At 47.3% G+C, this 19,545-nt stretch overlaps 1 pseudogene across 1 annotated transcript; it reads left to right on the top strand.

Moving 5' to 3' along the window:
• The first annotated feature begins 5,381 nt into the window (after positions 1–5,381).
• On the top strand, positions 5,382–6,259 carry LOC308236151 (inhibitory synaptic factor 1-like; annotated as a pseudogene). The gene has a single exon. The product of its transcript is annotated as an inhibitory synaptic factor 1-like (transcript).
• Positions 6,260–19,545: the final 13,286 nt, after the last annotated feature.

Raw genomic sequence — 19,545 nt, 5'->3', positions numbered from 1 at the left:
TATGAAAGACAAAGTTTTAGAATGTCTAATGGACAATTTGACTACATTTCTCATGAATGAATTTCAAGTATTTATGACAAACTAATGATGTGTCCAATGAACTAGTCACCAAGTTTCTTAAATCAGAAGTTGTCTATTTTTAATTATTTCCTATTAAATTTACTGTGGTGAAGTTGGTTTGCAAAACCATACTGGTTTCAAGTGTACAATTCAATAAAACACCACCCGTGAACTGAATTTTTGCCCATTGCCCCAAGGAAAGTCTCCTTTTGTCATTCAGAAGTTTCCTGATGAATAAGGATCTTATTTTAACAGAGAATATTGTTCCATTTGAGCTTGTGTTGGCAGAAGAAATGAGGATGGATTACAGAATAGCATCACCCATAGCATTAACAGATAGTTAAACCAGAGAGAAAATAGTGGAAAAAGCAGGGAGAGAGTCCAGCTTGCTTAATCTTCTCACACACCCTGTGGACTTGAAGCTTTGGAACCCCTGTCCCCGTCCTCACCTCAAGGAGACACAGAGTAAGGTGGGAGATTGGCATAAACCCCTTCAGAGGGTTGAGTGGAAAGAGATACCAGGGAAGGGACCAGAGCAACAGCTTCTTTGAAAATCCATCCTCATTAATAACAAAACTATGGATTGGAAGATTTAATATTGTTAAGCTGTCTATGATATCCAAAGCAATCTACAGTTTCAATGTAATGTATTATAATCCCAATGGCATTTTATTAAAGAAATAGAAAATCTAATTCTCAATTTATATGAGACCTCAAGGGACCCCAAGGAGCCAAAATAATCTTCAAAAAGAGCAAATTTAGAGGCTTAAATTTCCTGATTTCAAAATATATTACAAAGGTAAAGTAAAAATACAGTGGTACTGGCATAAAGATAGACATATAGACCAATGGAACTGAATAGAGAGCCCAGTAATAAACCCTCCTGTATACGGTCAAGTGATCTTCAACAAGGTTGCCAAGACTGGTCAATGGGGAAAACACAGACTTCAACCAAAGGTGTTGGGAAAACTGGATATTCACATGCTAATGAATTTTACACCACATACAAAAATTAACACAAAATACACTATAGATCTACTGTAAATGTATGACCCAAAACTGTAACCCTTACATGAGGATAGCCACGTGCAAAGCTTCCCGACAGATTTGGCTATGGTTTCTTGGATAGGAAACCAAAAGCTCAGGGAACCAAGGAAAATAGAAAATGGGTCTAGAAATAGACTTCCCATGTGGTCCAGCAATCCCAAAAGAATTGAAAGCAGTATTTTGAAAAGATATCCATTTTCATTGCAACATTATGCACAAAAGCCATGAGCTGGAAGCAATCCAATTGTCCATGGACAGATTAATGGAAAAGAAAATGTAGTATATGCATATTCAATGGAATATTACCCAGTCTTAGAACAAAAGGTAATTCTGGATATTATGCTATGTGAAACAAGCCAGTCCCAAGAATACAGAAATGGCATGATTCCTCTTTATATAAGGTAACTCAAGTATTCAAATTTACAGAAACAAAGAAGATTGGTCATTGCAGGTTATTGGGGAGGAGGGAACAGGGGGTTGTTATTCAATGGGTATAGACTTTTAGTTTCACTGATGATATAGTGCCAGAGATCTGTTTTACAACAATGAAAATACATGTACCACTACTGAACTGTACACTGGCTCTTGGTTCATGATGGTAAATTTAATGTTATGTGCTTTAAAATACAATTGTATAAAGATTTTTAAGGGAAAACTTTGGGGTTAAAAACCTTGAGGCTTGTGGAAACATCCTGCCTCAACAGGGCAAGTTCTGTCTGGATGTGATCAGTGTAACATGTGTGTGATTTGTGGGGTTCATTTCCTGTTTCCAACTGCTTTCTTTCATCTCCAAGTGAGAAGGCTAACCCCTATTTTGTAAAACTACTGTTTGGAATTCTCTGCTATTTTTTAGGCGGCATCTTATTCTAAAAAAATAACTTTGCTTTCTAGCTTGCTTTAGCCTGCTTGAATAATGAGGAAGATAACCTTAGCTGTCTGACCTTGTAGGCCAGAGACTAGATATGCCCATTCTCTCAATGCCATGCCAGGTGCATTTTTAATTGGATAGAACTGTGTTGTTTTCAAGGCCAGCAGCGAGATAACCACTAAGCGCACATAGGGCCTGCTCTTTAATAAAAAGGGAAGTTCTGCTTGTAGCCTTGCTTAGAATTTGAATTCATTTTCTCTAAGCCCACCGCGGTGAATAAAGTGTGACTCCAAACTCTCCTGCATTGCTTGATTTATTCCGGTTCTCTGTAACACAAGCCATTGGTCTTGGTGTCTCTGAGCCCCTTCAGAGCCTATGATGGTGGAGAGGACTCACAGCTCCAATGACTCTCAGTATCTGCAGGCCCAGGTGGGAGGGGAAAGATTTGGCAGGGTTGGGAAGACTGGTCAAGGAGATTGAGTCTGGAGGGCCGGGCAGATCAAATGTTCCAGAGAGCTGAAGAGTCTCAGCTGGAAAATAAAGGGCCAAAGAGGACAGGGATGAGGAGGTGGGTGGCATCTGAGATGAGCCGTGTTGAGGACTTTCCATGTCAGTTGTTCTGTGTGATCATTGAAGCTTTCCTTTGTTTAAGAAACTTTTGCCTTTTCTGAAGATATTAAATTGAGTGAGTTCCCTAATGTTGAAGCATGTAGTCTGTGGCAGAAGAGGAGGGAGGAGGAGAGTTACCTATGGCATTAACAGGTGGTTAAGGCAAAGGGAAAGATTTTAAGGGGCACAAACAATGTCTCAGTAGATTAACTTCCTCCCATGAACAAGCTTCAGATAAGGGCAGCACTGAACCCTATCAGAGCATCTGAGAACTGTACAGCCACAGAAAGAAAACCAGGCAACTGTTTTTTTGGAAAAGCAACCACCCTAACCACAAAGAGAGCCAAATGGCACAATTAGGACTGCCTTCATTCTTTTAAAAACTATTTATTTATTTATTTATTTATTTATTTATTTATTTATTTATTTATTTATTATGTAGTCCTCACTCAAGGATATTTTCCCATTGATTTTTTTTTGGTATGTTAGAGATAGTAGAGGAGAAGAAGGGGAGAGAGAGGGAGAGAGAGAGAGAGAGACAGAGAGAGGGAAACATTGATGTAGACAGACACATCGATTGGTTGCCTCCTGCACATGCTCTGACTCGGGTCTGGGATGGAGACTGCAGCATTGGTACTTACCCTTGACCATGAATCTAACCTGAGATCCTTCTGTCCAGATGTCACTCCAACCACTGAGCCAAACCAGACAGGGCTAGGACTATATTCATTCTGTATTCAGGTATACAGTTGGCATTCACATTCAGAGAAATACATTAAAAATATTTTTTGATGGCAAAATACACATTATGTAAATTTACTATCTTAACCATTTTAAGGTACCATTTAATGGTATTAAATACATTCACATTGTGCAAACTCTTTTCATCTCATAATACTGAAACACTACCTTTTAAACAAAAAGTCCCATTTCCTCCTCTCCCAGCCCCTGACAACCATCATTACACCTTGTGTCTTTCAGACTTTGATTAATGTAAGTCCCCTGAATAATTCGAATCATAAAGTATTTTATTTTTGTTTTGTGCCTTATTTCACTTAACATTATATCCTGAAGATTTATCCATGCTGTACCATATTACAGAATTTCCCTTTTTAAAGGCTGAGCACCCTTCCCTGCCAGCGCCGAGCGCGCGGAGCTGCGGAGCCCGGGGTCTTGGAGGGAGCAGCGCCCGCCGGGCGGCCAGCCGGTGGGGGGCGGGAGGTGGCCGGGCGCCAGAGGCGCGGGGCCACCCTCGAGGAGCGGGCCCAGGCCCGCGGAGTTCGGCGGGGCGGGTCAGGGCGAGGCCGCGGAGGGAGGCCCAGCCCCAGGCGGCGCCTGGTGCCCCTCCGGCAGCGGCCCGGCGCCGGGGGCTGGCGAGGCGGCGATCGGGGTGGGAGCCGGCGGGAGGCGGCGGCCGCTGGGCACGGGCTGCGAACCCGGTGCTTCCTGCCGGCTGGGCCGCCGCGCATTCTCCCCGCCTGCCCCTCGCCGCGCCGTGCCTTTTCCTCCCACTCGTGTCGCCTCCTCTCCTCCGCCTCGCGCCGCTCCCGCCCGCGCACGGGCTGCCGAACCAGCCAGCCGGGTCCCTCGCCTGCGCGCTCCTGGCCGGGGCCAGCGGGGACCAGTCCCGCGGCCGACGCCGCCTCCCACGGCCTTTCCCCGGCCGTGGATGAGCGGCGGCAGCGCTCTCTCTGGCCGCCGGCCGAGAGCGGGGCTGGGCTGCTCGGACCCTCGCGGCCTCTCGGGACGCCGCGGGTGCGGAAGCGCGGACATCCTGGGTCCGGGCTGAGTGCGTCCGGGCACCCAGAGGTGCCCGCTCATACCATTCAGGACTGGACCGAGCGAAGCTTGGACCGCGGGCTGAGGGGATCCCGGTGCCCTCCGATCCCAGCTACTTTGGCTCACGCACCGGGACGCCCTACGCCCGGGTCACCTGTGGTCTGAGAGCCCCAGACTCACCAGACCCTTCTTCCCCATTTCCCACCCAGCGCCTGGCGGGGATTGGGGGACATTTTTCCTGCGCCCCCCTCCCCCGCCCGTCAGGGAGCGCAGAGGCCCCGCCCCTCCCACCGCCCATATGTCTCAGGGGGCGGCTCTGAGGACCTCCCTGAGGCCAGGGGCCGAAGGGTCCAGAGAGAGAAGCCAGCCCTAGGGATCCTGGGGGGCCCCCCAACCTTATCTTGGGGCTTGGCCCCCACGCTACTCGGAAGGCAGGCAGGTGCCCCCACCCTCGGGGGCTGCCCTCCTCCAGTCCAGCTCCCTTCCCAGAGCTGTCCACATCTGGAGCCCCCTCCACATCTGGAAGACCCCAGCCACAGTCCTTCTGCAGGTGTCACTTGCAACCAGAGACCTCTGCCTTTGCAACTGCCCAAGAATCGTGAGGGGATTGTGCTGCCTTCCCCAATCCCAAGGGCATCTCTTACCCTTAGTCTCTGCAGAGTCATCCCCCTGCCTCTGTATCCAGACTCAGCCAGACATCAGCCCAGCACACCTACAGGCACTTCAAGTCCTGAAGGCCTCCTGAGACCCAAGACCCCTCCCCCTGCCCTTCTATGTCCTCATCTTGGCCCCTTGTGTCAGATTCTGTCTCCTTCTGGGTGTCCCATTCCCCATCCAGAGGCAAAGGAAGCGGGGTGGCAGGAGTCAGGGGCTGGGTGAGGGCCACCCAGGGCCAGCGTAGGCTGGGGGGCCGTTAAGATATGGAGCTCTGCCTGGCTGAGGGGGGCCCTGTGGAGGCAGACTCAGTGTGTGCCTGGCTGCGGGGAGTATGGGCAGGCCTGCAGCCACGTGGTGAAGGATGAACATTCGGGGCACCCCGGACCTCTGGCAGCCCAGTGACGACCCAGCATTGGTGGTGAACGTGAGCGGATTCGACAGCGCATGAAGATGGTTATCGGGCAGCTGGAGGGCATCCTACGGGAGCTCAAGGAGGTGGCCAAGGAGCTCAGGGAGGTGGTGAGCCAGATAGATAAGTTAACCTCAGACTTCGATTTTGAACTGGAGCCAGATGACTGGACCACAGCCACTGCGAGCAGTACCTCCAGCAGTGACAAGGACGGTGTAGGTGGCCCCTTTGACCTGGGCCACCTGGACTTCACGACAGCTGACATCCTCTCAGACAGCTGGGAGTTCTGCTCCTTCCTGGATGTCTCTACCCCTTCAGATTCCATGGATGCCCCCGAGCCAACACGACCAGGGGCTGGTTCAGACTACTGACTCATGAACGGTGGCATGCCCATTTCTAATGGTCCACGGGTGGAGACCCCAGACTCCTCCAGTGAGGAGGCCTTCAGCACCGGCCCTCTCAAGGGGCAACTGCCCCAGCGGACCCCAGGCACATGGGAGAGAGTGCGCTTCAGTGACAAAGTGCTCTACCATGCTTTGTGCTGTGATGATGAAGAGGGGGATGGTGAGGAGGCAGCAGCAGAGCAGGAGGTGGGCCTGTCACCAGAGCCTCCCAATACAGAGGCCCATGTGGGCCCCCTCAAGACCTCCCTGGCCCCCAACAAGCCAAGGCGCTCTACACTGACTGGCTGATGCTCAGGCCCCACCTTGGCCCCCGAGCAGACGCGAAGGATCATAAGGAACAGCAGCACCCAAACAGTGTCAGACAAGAGCACGCAGACAGTGCTTCCCTACACAGCCTCCAGACAGAAAGCCAAAGGGAAAAATTAGGGGCCGGAGGGGACTGGGATTGGGTGGGGGAGGTACATAGAGTTATATATATATATATATATATATATATATATATACACACACACACACACACACACACACACACACACATATTTAAACAAACAGAGTCATAATAAAGTTTTAAAATGCTGAAAAAAAATAAAGGCTGAGCAATATTCCTTTGTTTGTGTATAACACATTTTGCTTACCCATTCATCCAACAATGGACACTTGGGTTATTAGGTCTGATCAAATAATTGAATCAATACCCCTCCCCTGGGAACTGACCTTTAGGCCACTTCACAATGGACATTCCTCTTGCTTAGACCACATTCCATTGCTAAGACCATCATCTCTCCCTTCTAGAGTTTCCCAGAATCCGGACTTGCACAGAGAATTCTCCACCCAGAAAAAGCCCATCTAGGGTTCTTTAAAAACCTCTGACTCCCCATCATTAGGGGCTGGTGCAGTTTTGGGGCTCAGCCCATCTACTATTTAGATGACCTAATTTATACTAATAAAAGCCTAGGTGGTCCTTGTGCCCTCACATCATCACAAGATGGCCACCACAAGATGGCTGCCCCCATGTCATCACAAGATGGCCACCACAAGATGGCCAACAGGGGAGGGCAGTTGTGGGTGATCAGGCCTGCAAGGGAGGGCAGTTTGGGGGGACCAGGCCTGCAGGGGAGGGCAGTTGGGGTCGACCAGGCTGGCAGGGGAGGGAAGTTGGGGGCCATTGGGCCAGCAAGGGAGGGCAGTTTAGAGTGACAGGGCCAGCAGGGGAGCAGTTAGGCATCAATCAGGCTGGAAGGAGAGTGGGTTAGGTGGTGATCAGGTTGGCAGGCAGAAGTGGTTAGCAGCAATCAGGCAGGCAGGCAGGCAGGTGAGTGTTTAGGAGCCAGCAGTCCCAGATTGTGAGAGGGGATTGGGCCTAAAACAGCAGTCAGACATCCCCCTAAGGGTCCCAGATTGGAGAGGGAGCAGGCTGGGCTGAGGGACCCCCACCAGTGCACAAATTTCATGCACCAGGCCTCTAGTCCTATAAATAAAAGGGTAATATGCAAATTGACCCTAACGGTGGAACGGCCAAAATGATCACTCGACCAGTCACTATGAGGTGCACTGACCACCTCTTAGTTCAGGGGTGGGCAAACTTTTTGACTTGAGGGACTCAATGGGTTCTTAAACTGGACCGGAGGGCCGGAACAAAAGCATGGATGGAGTGTTTGTGTGAACTAATATAAATTCAAAGTAAAGGAGCGGAGGGGAGAGCAAGAGAACCCTCCGCTCTTTCGGCTCCGCGGGCTGGATAGAACAGCCGAACGGGCCGGATCCAGTAGTTTGCCCACGGCTGTCTTAGTTCATTCCCCTGGCTGGCAGGCTCCTATCACCTGATTGCAAACGGGAAACCAGGGGTGGGTGGAAAGGGATGCAGGTGGCACCAGGCCAAGGCCTCCACCCTGCTGGTTGCCCCCCACACAGAGAGTGACCTGTGGTGGGGGCGGAGCTGGCAAGCAGGCAGGAATAGCAGACCTCTTGGTCCCTCCCCCGGCTGGCAGGCTCCAATCACCCAATGGTGAATGGGAAACAGGGGGTGGGTGGCAATGGGGGGAGGATGGGCCAGCTGCTGGAAGCTGGGAAAGATGGCCCTGAATCCAGGCCAGGCCTAGGGACCATACCCGCACATGAATTTCATGCGCAGGGCCCCTAGTCTATATATATGCCTAAGCAATCATTACAGCAGAACAACTGGAACGACTGGAACAACCAGTTGCTATGATGGGCACTGAGAAGGTAGGCAGTAGAGTGATTAGGGGTGAGCAGACAGGCAGGTGAGTGGTTAGGGGTGAGCAGGCAGGCAGGCAGGTGAGTGGTTAGGGGCAAGCAGGCAGGTGAGAAGTTAGTGGTGAGGGGTCCCAGATTGTGAGAGGGATGTCTGATTGCCAGATGTCCGATTGTAGAGATCAGGCCTAAACTGGCAGTCAGACATCCCCCGAGGGGTCCCAGATTGTGAGAGGGTGCAGGCTGGGCTGAGGGACTCCCCCCTCCCATGCATGAATTTTGTGCACCAGGCCTCTAGTAAATTTATAATCCCTTACCACTTAGGCCTTGTGCGTTCCTCCTTCGGCAACCCTAACATTTAGTGCTGAAACCCAAGGTGGTTCCACAGGGTTGGGGAGCCATTGCCCCAGCTTCGGTCACTTTGAGTTTGCTACTCAGAGAACAGTAGACAGCAGCAGCTGGACCTGGGCTTACCTCCAAATTCTACACTGGTGACATGATAGCGAGCCTTGATTAGGCCTCCTCCCTTATAGGCCCTCCTGAACCAGCCAAGGAGGATGCTGGATTGGGAATCTCTCCTTCTCCATTGCTGACCCCCCATCCCACACTGGCCAATCTTCTCTAGGTGAGTGATGTTTCACAATTTCCCTCATCTGGAGTCTTCTGCCCACTCTCTCTCACTGACTTCTTAAACATCTATAGTCTCAAAAGTCCTAGAGTTAGGCCAGAAGACTCATCAGCCATTTGGCTTTGGGTCCTTCTGGATTGGGGATGCCTAGTCCAGAGGGTCAACTGTCAATTCTCATGGTGATTTGTTTAGCAGTGGGGATGCCTGCCCTAAACGGCCACTTTTGGATTTGTGGTCTGTCACTCACCCTTCTTCTCTCATGGGCCATGCTACACTCCCTCTGCACACTCATGGGGGAGATCATGCCCAAGCACCTCATTTTCTTTTGTAACGCTGTTTGGTCACAATATAAACTAGATAAGTCTCAGTGGCCTGAAAATGGCACTTTCAATTTTAGCACATTGCACAATTTAGATAATTGCTGTCAGCACAATGGAAAATTGTCAGATTCCCTATGTCCAGGCCTTTTTCACCCTTTGGTCCTGACACTCTCTCTGTCAGTCCTGCTGTACCCATCAGATCCTTCTCCTTCACGCAAAACATCATACCTCTAACACTTCTGATTCTGAATCTACTTTTTACCAGCAGACCACTGACCTCCACCCTTTTACACATCCCCTCCCTCATCTGCAATAGATTCTCAAAACCCAGACTCTCCTAATCAGCAACCACCTTCTCCCTCAGCCCCCAGAGCCCAAATCTCAAGAACACAAGCTCCAAAACAGCCTTTTCCCACCTAACACTTGCTCTCAGGCCATCCAAAGACCACCCTCCTCACAGCCTCTTCTATTCCCACGTCCATTTTACCCCTGAGGGAGATAGCAGGAACTGAAGGTATTGTGGTCAATTATGACAAAGTTAATGAAATCACTCAAGGACCTGATGAAAACCCAGCTCTTTTTATCTTACGTCTCATAGAAGCCTTACAGAAATTTACCACCTTAGACTCCACCTCCCCAGATGGAGCCCTTCTTCTGAACACCCGTTTTATATCCCAATCAGTCCCAGACTGATTGGCTGCAAATTTTGAAAATAGACACAGGTCCACAAACCCCTCAAAAGGACCTCATTAACCTGACCTTTAAGGTCTTTAATAATAGAGACAAGGAGACCCAAATCCCAAAAGAAAGGCGAGATCAGGCCAAGGCTGAGGCACAGATGGAGGCCTTCTAGCTCCTAGCCACTACTCTGATGAAACCCAAACGAAGTGCCGGTCTTCCTACTGAGGGTAAGTCAGGGGCTAAGCTTCCTCCAGGCCCATGCTTCAAATGCAATAAGGAAGGACTCAGCCAAGTCCCGCTCAAACCCAAGACCCCCGTCTGGACCTTTTCCAAAGTGAGGAAGGGAAGGCCACTGGAAATCAGATTGTAGTCCAGTCTTTCCAGGTCAGACCTCAGCCAGTCCAGCAAGGCCACCCTCTGGACCCAGTTTGGAGCTCCCAGACCTCTTGGGACTAGCCACCAAAGACTGAAGCTGCCCAGGCCCAGACAAGGCCCCACAAAATTACATCACCAGAACAGAGCCTCAGGTAATGATTGTGGTGGCAGGTAAGACGATCTCCTTTTTAATTGACACTGGGGCCACTTATTCTGCCTTCTCCGAATTCACTGGGACCCCTGCCCCTTCTCAGTCTTTATTATGGGGGTTGATGGATTAGTCTCACAACCATTAGCCACCTCATCTTACTGGACACCCCCATTCACTCTTATCTCATTCTACTTCAGTGCCTGGCCAGGACTACCATGCATCTCCTCATAAAGCCCAGTTGTCCCAAACCATAGTCACCTATCTCAGTTTCACTCCCACCCCACAAAGCTGTGCTATTCCTTAGATGTAAATGCCTTATCTCTTTCATGACTGTTCCCTCCTCTAAACAAGAAATTCTCTCCTTTGTCAGGCTTGCTGGGTACTCTCACCTCTGAGTTCCCAACTTCAGTTTTCTCCCAAAGCCCCTCTATGACACAGCAAAGGGAACACTCACTTAGCCTTTAGGTTCCCAAGGTCAGCATTCTCACCCCTTCAATGCGCTAAAAACTTCTCTGATCTCAGGGCCTTCTCTCACACACACCCCCTCCCCAAAACACCTTTCTTTATTGCAAAACTACAAACGCTTACTTAATAGTCCAGCTACTATTAGAAGCTGAACTCATTATCACCCAAACCTTAGCATATTATCTCTAAGGAAAAATGTGGCAATTTTAAATCCAAGTGGCTAGAGGCCTGGGAACAGGCTGCTGGGCTTGCTCCCTCCCCCCCCCCCCCGCCACCTTTTCTACAGCCTCATATGCCTATACATAATTTTCCAAAGTCTTTGGTAACTTAAAGGCTTTGGAGCATTGCTGGGTTAAATAATAAACATCTAAATATTTTAAAATAGCATAAAATACTGAAATATTGATTGCTAGACAGGTTTTAATTCACCTGTTTGTAACTTCTATTACAGAAGGTCTCTTGTACTTTGTTGAATGTATATTTTTTTGAAAGTAAGAGTGTGTTTAAAGTGTGTTCATAAATGTCAATCTAAGAAAGGCTGTCTGTTTACTTTTTGGTTATCATTGGAAAATTAATGTTTTTAAGAGTTAAGAATCCTAATTAAATTGCAAATAAATTATATGGTTTTGGTAATAGAAGGCATAAGGCATGGGCATGCATTTTGAAGAAAAAAGAAAGTGAATTAATGTTTGTGAAAGTTGTATGAAGGTTTGTGAAAGCTATAGAGGTTTGTAGGGAGAAATGTTAAAAAGAAGTTATATACCAGTAAATGACACAGGCCTGTAAGCCAGGACAAGCAGAATATGGAAACTGAGATAGTAAAACAGAAGTTTGTAGCCATTTAGAAAACCTTATCTTCCCTAAATCAAGGACATGTAAGAGTAAATATTTGAGGATTAACCTCATCCTATATAATAAAGAGATAATATGCAAATTGACCATCACACCCTTGCACAAGATGGCCGCCCCCATGTGGTCAAAGATGGCTGCCCCTATGTGGTCAAAGATAGCCTCCACAAGATGGCCAGCAGGAGAGGGCAGTTGGGGGCAACCAGGCTTGCAGGGGAGGGCAGTTAGGGGCAACGAGGCTGGCAGGGGAGGGCAGTTGGGGGATACCAGGCCTGCAGGGGAGGGCAGTTAGGGGCAACCAGGCTGGCAGAGGGCAGTTAGGGGTGACCAGGCTCGCAGGGGAGTAGTTAGGCTTCAATCAGGCTGGCAGAGGAGTGGTTAGGGGGTGATCAGGCTGGCAGGCAGAAGCAGTTAGGGACAATCAGGCAGGCAGTCAGGTGAGCGGTTGGGAGCCAGCAGTCCCGGATTGTGAGAGGGATGTCCGACTGCCGGTTTAGGCCCGATCCCACAGGGGTCCCAGATTGGAGATGGTGCAGGCTGGGCTGAGGGACCTCTCCCCCCGAAGTGCACGTATTTTATGCACTGGGCCTCTAGTCTATATATATAAAAGAGTAATATGCAAATCAACCAAACAGTAGAACAACCAGAATGACTGCTCTACCAGTTGCTATGAGGTGCACTGATCACCTCTCTGTCCCTTTCCCGGGCTGGCAGGCTCCCATCGCCCGATGGCGAACAGTGAACTGGGGTGGGTGGTGGGGGACACAGGTGGCGTCAGGCCAAAGCCCCAGCCCTGCCAGTCACCCCACACACAGAGGGCGACCTGCAACAGGGGCGGGGCGGTGAGTGGGTAGGAATGGCCGACCTCTTGGTTCCTCCCCTCGGCTGGCAGGCTCTGATCGCCTAATGGTGAACAGGGAACCGGGGGTGGGTGGTGGTGGGGGGCGGGGCCGGCTACAGGCAGCTGGGGAAGATGGCCGTCATTGCAGGCCAGGCCTAGGGACCATACCTGCACACAAATTTCGTGCACTGGGCCTCTAGTTTTGGTATATTAGACTACAGCCCTCCAAACTAATGTCTCTTTCCTTCCACCAGACCATTTAATATAATTCTTGTTCTTCTAGTTTTTGCCCCAGTAATATTAAAATTTATAAAACATTTTGTCTCCACCAGGTTACAAGCCCTACTTGTACTCAGGAAATACCAGCCCTAGATACCATCATAACCTTCTTTTGTGCTCAGGCCTCATCAACCCTTTGACCCCCAGAGAAAGGATGATGGGCCAGGTACAGGTATAGAATATCACTGGGCCAGAAAGCTATGGATGCTAGCAAGGGGCAAAAATGGGTAAACAAGAACCTCGTCCTCAGGATAACCTATCCTCACCTAGTAAATAACTAGTCAGGCAACTAAGACCCCTGATCTTTTCCTCCTTAAAGATAACATCTAGTCCTCAGATGTATTTCAGCTCCAGGCCTAGAAAAGCAGCAAAACCAGTCAAATGATGCTGTGGCAGCCTCAGGACCAGCTTTTACCTCCCAAGACACTCAACAGGACCATTTTCGAACCTTCACCAACCAGTCTATTGTGGAAATCATGGGGCTGTGACCCCTTGTCTGGCCCACTACTATCCAAGTCCATTCCCTGTGATCTCGATGTCCCCCCTCAGCATGAAGTAAATACAGAAGATATGACCTTCAGCCCTATTTCATAAAACAAAAAGGCTGGAATGCTAGGTCTGATCAAGTCATTGAATCAATACCTCCTCCCCTGGGAACTGACCTTTTGGCCACTTCACAAAGCACATTCCTCTTGCTTAGACCACATTCCACTTGCTAAAACCATTCTCTCTCCCCTCCAGAGTTTCCCAGAATCCTGACCTGCACGGAGAATTCTCCACCCAGAAAAAGCCTGCCTAGGGTCCTTTAGAAACCTCTGACTCCCAGTCTTTAGGGGCTCAGCCCATCTTGTATCCAGATGACCTAAAAAATTTATAATCCCTTACCACTTTGGCCTCGTGCATTCCTCCTTTGGCGACCCTAACAAGGGTTACTTTCACATTTTAGCTATTGTGAATAAATCTTCTATGAACATGTTTGTACAAATACCTATTAGAAACCTTGTTGTCAACTTGAGTATGTACCCAGAAGTGGAATTGCTGGGTTATACGGTAATTCTATATTTAACTTTTTCAGGAACCTCCACACTGTTTTCCAAAGTAGTTGTAGCATTTTACATTCCCATCAACAGGGCACAATCTTTCCGACCTCTCCACGTTGTTGCCAACACTTGTTATTTTCTGTTTTGTTTTGTTGTCGTTTTTTATAATAGCCAACATATGGGTGTGAGATGGAATCTCATTGTATTTTTAAATGTTATTTTTAATTGAAGCATAACTGACTTACAATATTCTATTAGGATCAAGTGTTCATCATAGTAACTTGATATTTACATACATTACAAAGTGATCAGCATGATAGTTGTTGTGACCCTCTGTCACCATGCAAAGTTATTGCAATATTCCTGACTACATTCTTTGTGCTGTCTGGTATGTTCCAGTGACTTGTTTATTCTATAACTGGAAGTTTGCACCCTTTAATCCTCTTCACCTATTTTTACCATTCTCCCACCCACGTCTCTCTAGAAACCACCAGTTCATTTTCTGCATCTATGATCCTGTTTTTTTTATTTTATTTTGATTGCTCATTTGTCTTGCTTTTTAGATTCTACATACAGTAACATCATAGAGCAGGGGTCCTCAAACAGGGGGCCAGTTCACTGTCTCTCAGACCGTTGAGGGCCGGACTATAGTTTTTTAAAAAAAAACCATGAACAAATTCCTATGCACACTGCACATATCTTATTTTGAAGTAAAAAAACAAAATGGGAACAAATACAATATTTAAAATGAAGAACAAGTAAAGTTAAATCAACAAAGTTACCAGTATTTCAATGGGAACTATGGGCCTGCTTTTGGCTAATGAGATGGTCAATGTCCGGTTCCATATTTGTCACTGCTAGTCATAACAAGTGATGCAAGTGTGCATCAGTTAGTCTAGATCTGGTTGGAGATTTCAGATGTTTCATTCTGGAAGAAGTCTGTTCACAGACATAAGTGATGCCAAAGATGGTTGCCATTTTGAGTGCATGGTTCCTGAGATTAGGATATGTCTCAGGGGGGAGAGATGCATAGAAATTAGGAAGGCTGCTTGACTTGAATGTGTCTTTCAGAGAGTCACAATTCTGCAGTTCAGCCAGTTCCATTTGGTAAATTGTATCCACATTTTCAATGTCAATAGAAAATGGGTTACGGAAAAGCTGTATGTCCTGTTCATGGAGATGAAGCTCTTTAAATCTAAATTGGAACTCCTTTTGCAACTTTCCCAGTGAATCCACACATGTTTTGTTTGGGAATGCAACCAATGGTTTTTCCGCTAACAGATTATGAGTTGTGGGGAGATGGCAGAAATTTTCCTCCTTCACTTGTTTGATGAGGAGGCCTATTTTTACTTCAAATGCTTTCACATGTGATTGCATATCACAGATGAGCTTCCCCTTTCCTTGAAGTTGCACATTGAAACTGTTGAGTAGCTCTGTTACATCTGTCAGAAAGGCAAGGTGCCATTTCCATTCTGCATCATTGAGCTCTGGTACTTCTTTGTTTTTTGAAAGCGGAAAAGCTGTAATCTGTGGAAGTAAGTCATAGAAATGTTTCAAAACTCTCCTCGACTCAGCCAACGGACTTCTGTGTGGTACAGAACATCTTCATAGGCAACATTTAGCTCAGACAGAAATTCCTGAAATTGTCTGTGGTTTAGTGCATTAGTTCTAATGAAGTTAACACAAGATACCACAGTTTTCATAACAGAGTCCCACTTCAGTGATTTACTACACAGCGCTTGTTGGTGGATGAGGCAGTGTATGGCTATTGGGTGAGAATGGTTATGTTTGTCCATCTCTTGGTTAATGCGAGCAATTACTCCTTTCTTAGACCCCACCATGCTAGGAGCACCATCAGTTGTCACACTGGCTAGTTTAGCCCAGTCCAGCTCCAAACCATTCACAGTTTGGCAAACCTTTTCATAGATATCCTCTCCTGTAGTTGTTCCTTTGATGCTTTGCAGTGCAGCAAGCTCTTCTGTGACTTCGAAATAGTCATTTGTCCCACGAATAAAAATTAGAAGTTGTGCAGAATCACGAACATCACTACTTTCATCGAGTGCCAAGAAAAAGTAGGAAAGTTTTTTTGCGGAGTTTTGCAAATGCTGATGCAAATTGTCTCCCATTTCTTCAATCCTTCATGTAATTGTAGGTCCTGAAAGACTCACTGTACTAAATAAATCGGCCTTCTCTGGACACATCTCTAGCAACAGAATGAAGGCATTTTTTAACAAATTCTCCCTCCACGAATGGTCTGCCAGTGCACGCTATTAGCTTGGCAACTTGAAAACTTGCTCGCAGTGATGAAATATTTAGCTGCTTCTGCTTCACAAAAGTATTTTGCTGAGTTGTCAATGTATTTTTCAGTTTTAATATTTTATCTTTTCTCACTTCTCCGACCAAACAATCATATTTATCTTTATGTTGAGTTTGATAGTGTTGACACAAATTGCATTCTTTGAACACAGACACTATATTCTGGCATATCAAACACACAGCTCTTTCCTTGTACTGCATGAAAAAGTAATCATAAGTCCACTGTTCTTTGAATATTCTACACTCCGAGTCAATTTTTCTCTTTCTTGATATCATTGTTTCCCAGGGATTCCAAATTGCTATTAGTAAAATACATATATATATATATATAGCGCTACAAAAACAATATACCAGCAATAACTTTGCCCACACAGAGACATATAGACTGCACTGCCCATCAATGCAGTCTGATCAGTGCCCATCAATGCAGTCTGATCAGTGTCCATCAATACAGCCTTGCCAGTCCACATCATTTCAGCCTCACCAGTGCCCATATTGGTGGAACTCCGCTTTTACCTCAGGCTCACACTGGTGTGGTGCGGGAACCAGCACGATTACAGAGCCGGTTCCTCCACCACCTTTCCAGTTCATACTACCCTGTGCGAACCGCACTGCGATCTGTGAAGTCGCACAGGAATCTGATCGCATGGGTGAGAAGACCCATGCAATCAGATTCCACTGCAGGAAAAAGAAGGCACATATGCCTTTTTTCATCCGAATCTAATGCGAGTTCAGCCATACAAGCATATGGCTGAACTCGCACTGCTCAGAGATCGCAACAGTGTGAACCGGGGCTTACACAGCACACAACATACAACATCATACACAACTGAATAGCAATCAAAATATAAATGCACTTACTGTCAATTAAATTGGTTTTCCTACTGCTCGGATGTCTGCAGAGCCGGATTAAGTTCCCATGGGGCCCTAGACAGATTACCAGTTTGGGGCCCCCATGCGATAACACTGAGCACTGACCATTTGCATTAACACTGACCGCTGACCATTTGCGATAACACTGACCGCTGACAATTTGCATTAATACTGAGCGCTGACCATTTGCATTAACACTGAGCACTTGCAATTATCATTACCACTGAGTACTGACTATTTGCATTACCTCTGAGCGCTGACCATTTGCATTACCTCTGAGCACTGGCAATTTGCATTAGCACTGAACGCTATTTGCGTTATCACTGTGATGCAACCCCCCTAGAAACCACCCCCAACCAACTAACCAACTTAAAAAAAAAAGCCTCTCCTAACTTAAATAAAAGGCACTCCTAACTTCAAAAAAAGGTGCCCCCTATCTGCAAAAAAAAGACCTCCTAACTTCAGAAAAAAAAGGCCCCCCTTAACCGCAAAAAAAAGGCCCTACTAACTGCAAAATAAAAAAAAATATAGACCTCCTAACTTCAAAAAAAAAATAAAAATAAATCCTAACTTGTTCTTACCTCGGTCCTCAGACAGCAGCAGGCTCTGCACAGGCAAGCTCGTGACTCGTGTGATCACACCCAAGACTGAGAGGAGGAGTAGAGAGACAGAGAGAAGGAGGGGAGTCGGAGAGTGCAGCGCACATTCCACACATGCGCACTGCGGGCCTGGGACGAGACGGCTGCTAAGCAGGACAGGCAGCGGCAGCAAAAACACCCGGCAGGCCGGATAAATGTCCTTGGCGGGCTGCATGTGGTCTGCGGGCCGTAGTTTGAGGATCCTTGTCATAGAGTATTTGTCTTTCTCTGTTATACTTATTTCATTTAATATAATACCCTCCAGAACAATCTGTTTTGTCACAAATGGCAAGATTTCATTCATTTCTATGACTGAGTAATATTCCATTGTATATATGTATTTACACCATATATATCACATCTATCTTATCCATTCATTCATTGATAGACAATTTGGTAGCTCCCATATTTCATATATTGTTAACAATGCGGCAATAGACATAGGAGTGCCATATTTCTTTTTTCATAAAATATGTTCTTATTGATTTTTAAAAAATTAATCCTCACCCGAGGATATTTTTCCATTGTTTTTTTAGGGAGAGTGGAAGAGAGAGGGAAGAAAAGAGAGAAACATCGATGTGAGAGAAACACATTGATCGGTTGCCTCCTGCACAAGCCCCGGCCAGGGATTGGGCTGAGGAGGAGACTGCAACCAAGGTAGCTGCCTTTGACTGGAATCGAACCTGGGACCCTCTGGTCTGCAGGCCGATGCTCTATCCAAAGAGCCAAACTGGCTAGGACATTATTGATGTTTTTTAGAGAGAGAAGAAGGGAGAGATATAGAAACATTAATGAGAGAAACCTCATTGATAGGCTGTCTCCTAGATACCCCTTTCTGGGGATGGAGCCTGCAACCCGGGCAGGTGCCCTGACCAGGAATAGAACTGGTGACGCTCAACCACTGAGCCACATCAGCAGGCCACATGTTTCTTTTTTAATTAGTGTTTAAGGTTTCTTCACATAAATAACCAGAATTGGAATTGCTGGGTTGTTTGGTAGTTTTACTTTTAATTTTTGATGAATTCTATTGTTTTGATTAGCATTTCCCTAAGAAACTTGATATTTTACCACAATTACTGAACCTGACACATAGCCCTGGGCCCTGGGCCCTGGGCCCTGGCCCCCATGCTGGACTCACCTGCCCTGGGCGTGCTGAACTGACTCTCCCTTTCCTTGGGAATCATTGCAGCCTGAGTCTCACTGAACTCCAGCATCGCCACCTGTCAGTGGTCTCAGTGCCCAACTCCCCAGGGGCTGCCCTTCTAAGTACACATGTGCGGGGTGCAGGGTGGTGACAGATCTCTGAAGTCAGAGAGGAAGGAGCCCTGCACGGGTCAAAGAGATGCTGGAGGGGGAAAAGGGTGTGAGGGAAACAGCCGTTCACTGGGGACATCTCTCCTGCGCTGACCTGGAAAGGTGCCTCCTCATTCATAACAAAGCATGTAAATATCATCCTCTACAGCAACAATGAGAAGCCCTGTTGCTTTAAAACAAGACAGAGGGATCCCAGCTGGGGTGGTTCAGTGGTCGAGGGTCGACTTAACCAGGAGGTCACAGTTTGATTCCTGGTCAGGGCACATGCCTGGTTTGCAGGCTTGATCCCCAGTGTGGGGTGTGCAGGAGGCAGCCAATCAATGATTCTCTCTCATCATTGATGTTTCTGTCTCTCTCCATCTCCCTTCCTCTCTGAAATCAAGAAAATTATGTTTAAAAAAACACACACACACAAAACAAAACAGAGGGGTCCTGTCTTGTTGTCCTTCTGTTCTCTCTGCTCCAGTGTTGTCAGCACCTTGTCGTGGCCATAGGAAGAGTGCGCTGCACGCTCCTGATGGTGAAAAGTCTATAAAACTGGATGCATTTGGGCATTTGACTTCATACACAATTTCTGAATCTTAGTACATTTGGCATCAAGCCTATCATGTTGGAAAAAGTATGCCCTAAATGGGCAAGTTTGGATTAGTGTTTGGAGCAGCACGTTATACTACAGAGAGAGCCTTTAATGTCTGAGGAAGGCAAACTGGAAATGGTTCTGAGGCCTGGAG

This window comes from Plecotus auritus (assembly GCF_963455305.1).
Source record: "Plecotus auritus genome assembly, chromosome: 10".
Lineage (NCBI taxonomy): Eukaryota > Metazoa > Chordata > Mammalia > Chiroptera > Vespertilionidae > Plecotus > Plecotus auritus.
Note: the sequence above shows the minus strand (reverse complement) of the source record. Positions and strands in the feature narration are given on the sequence as shown.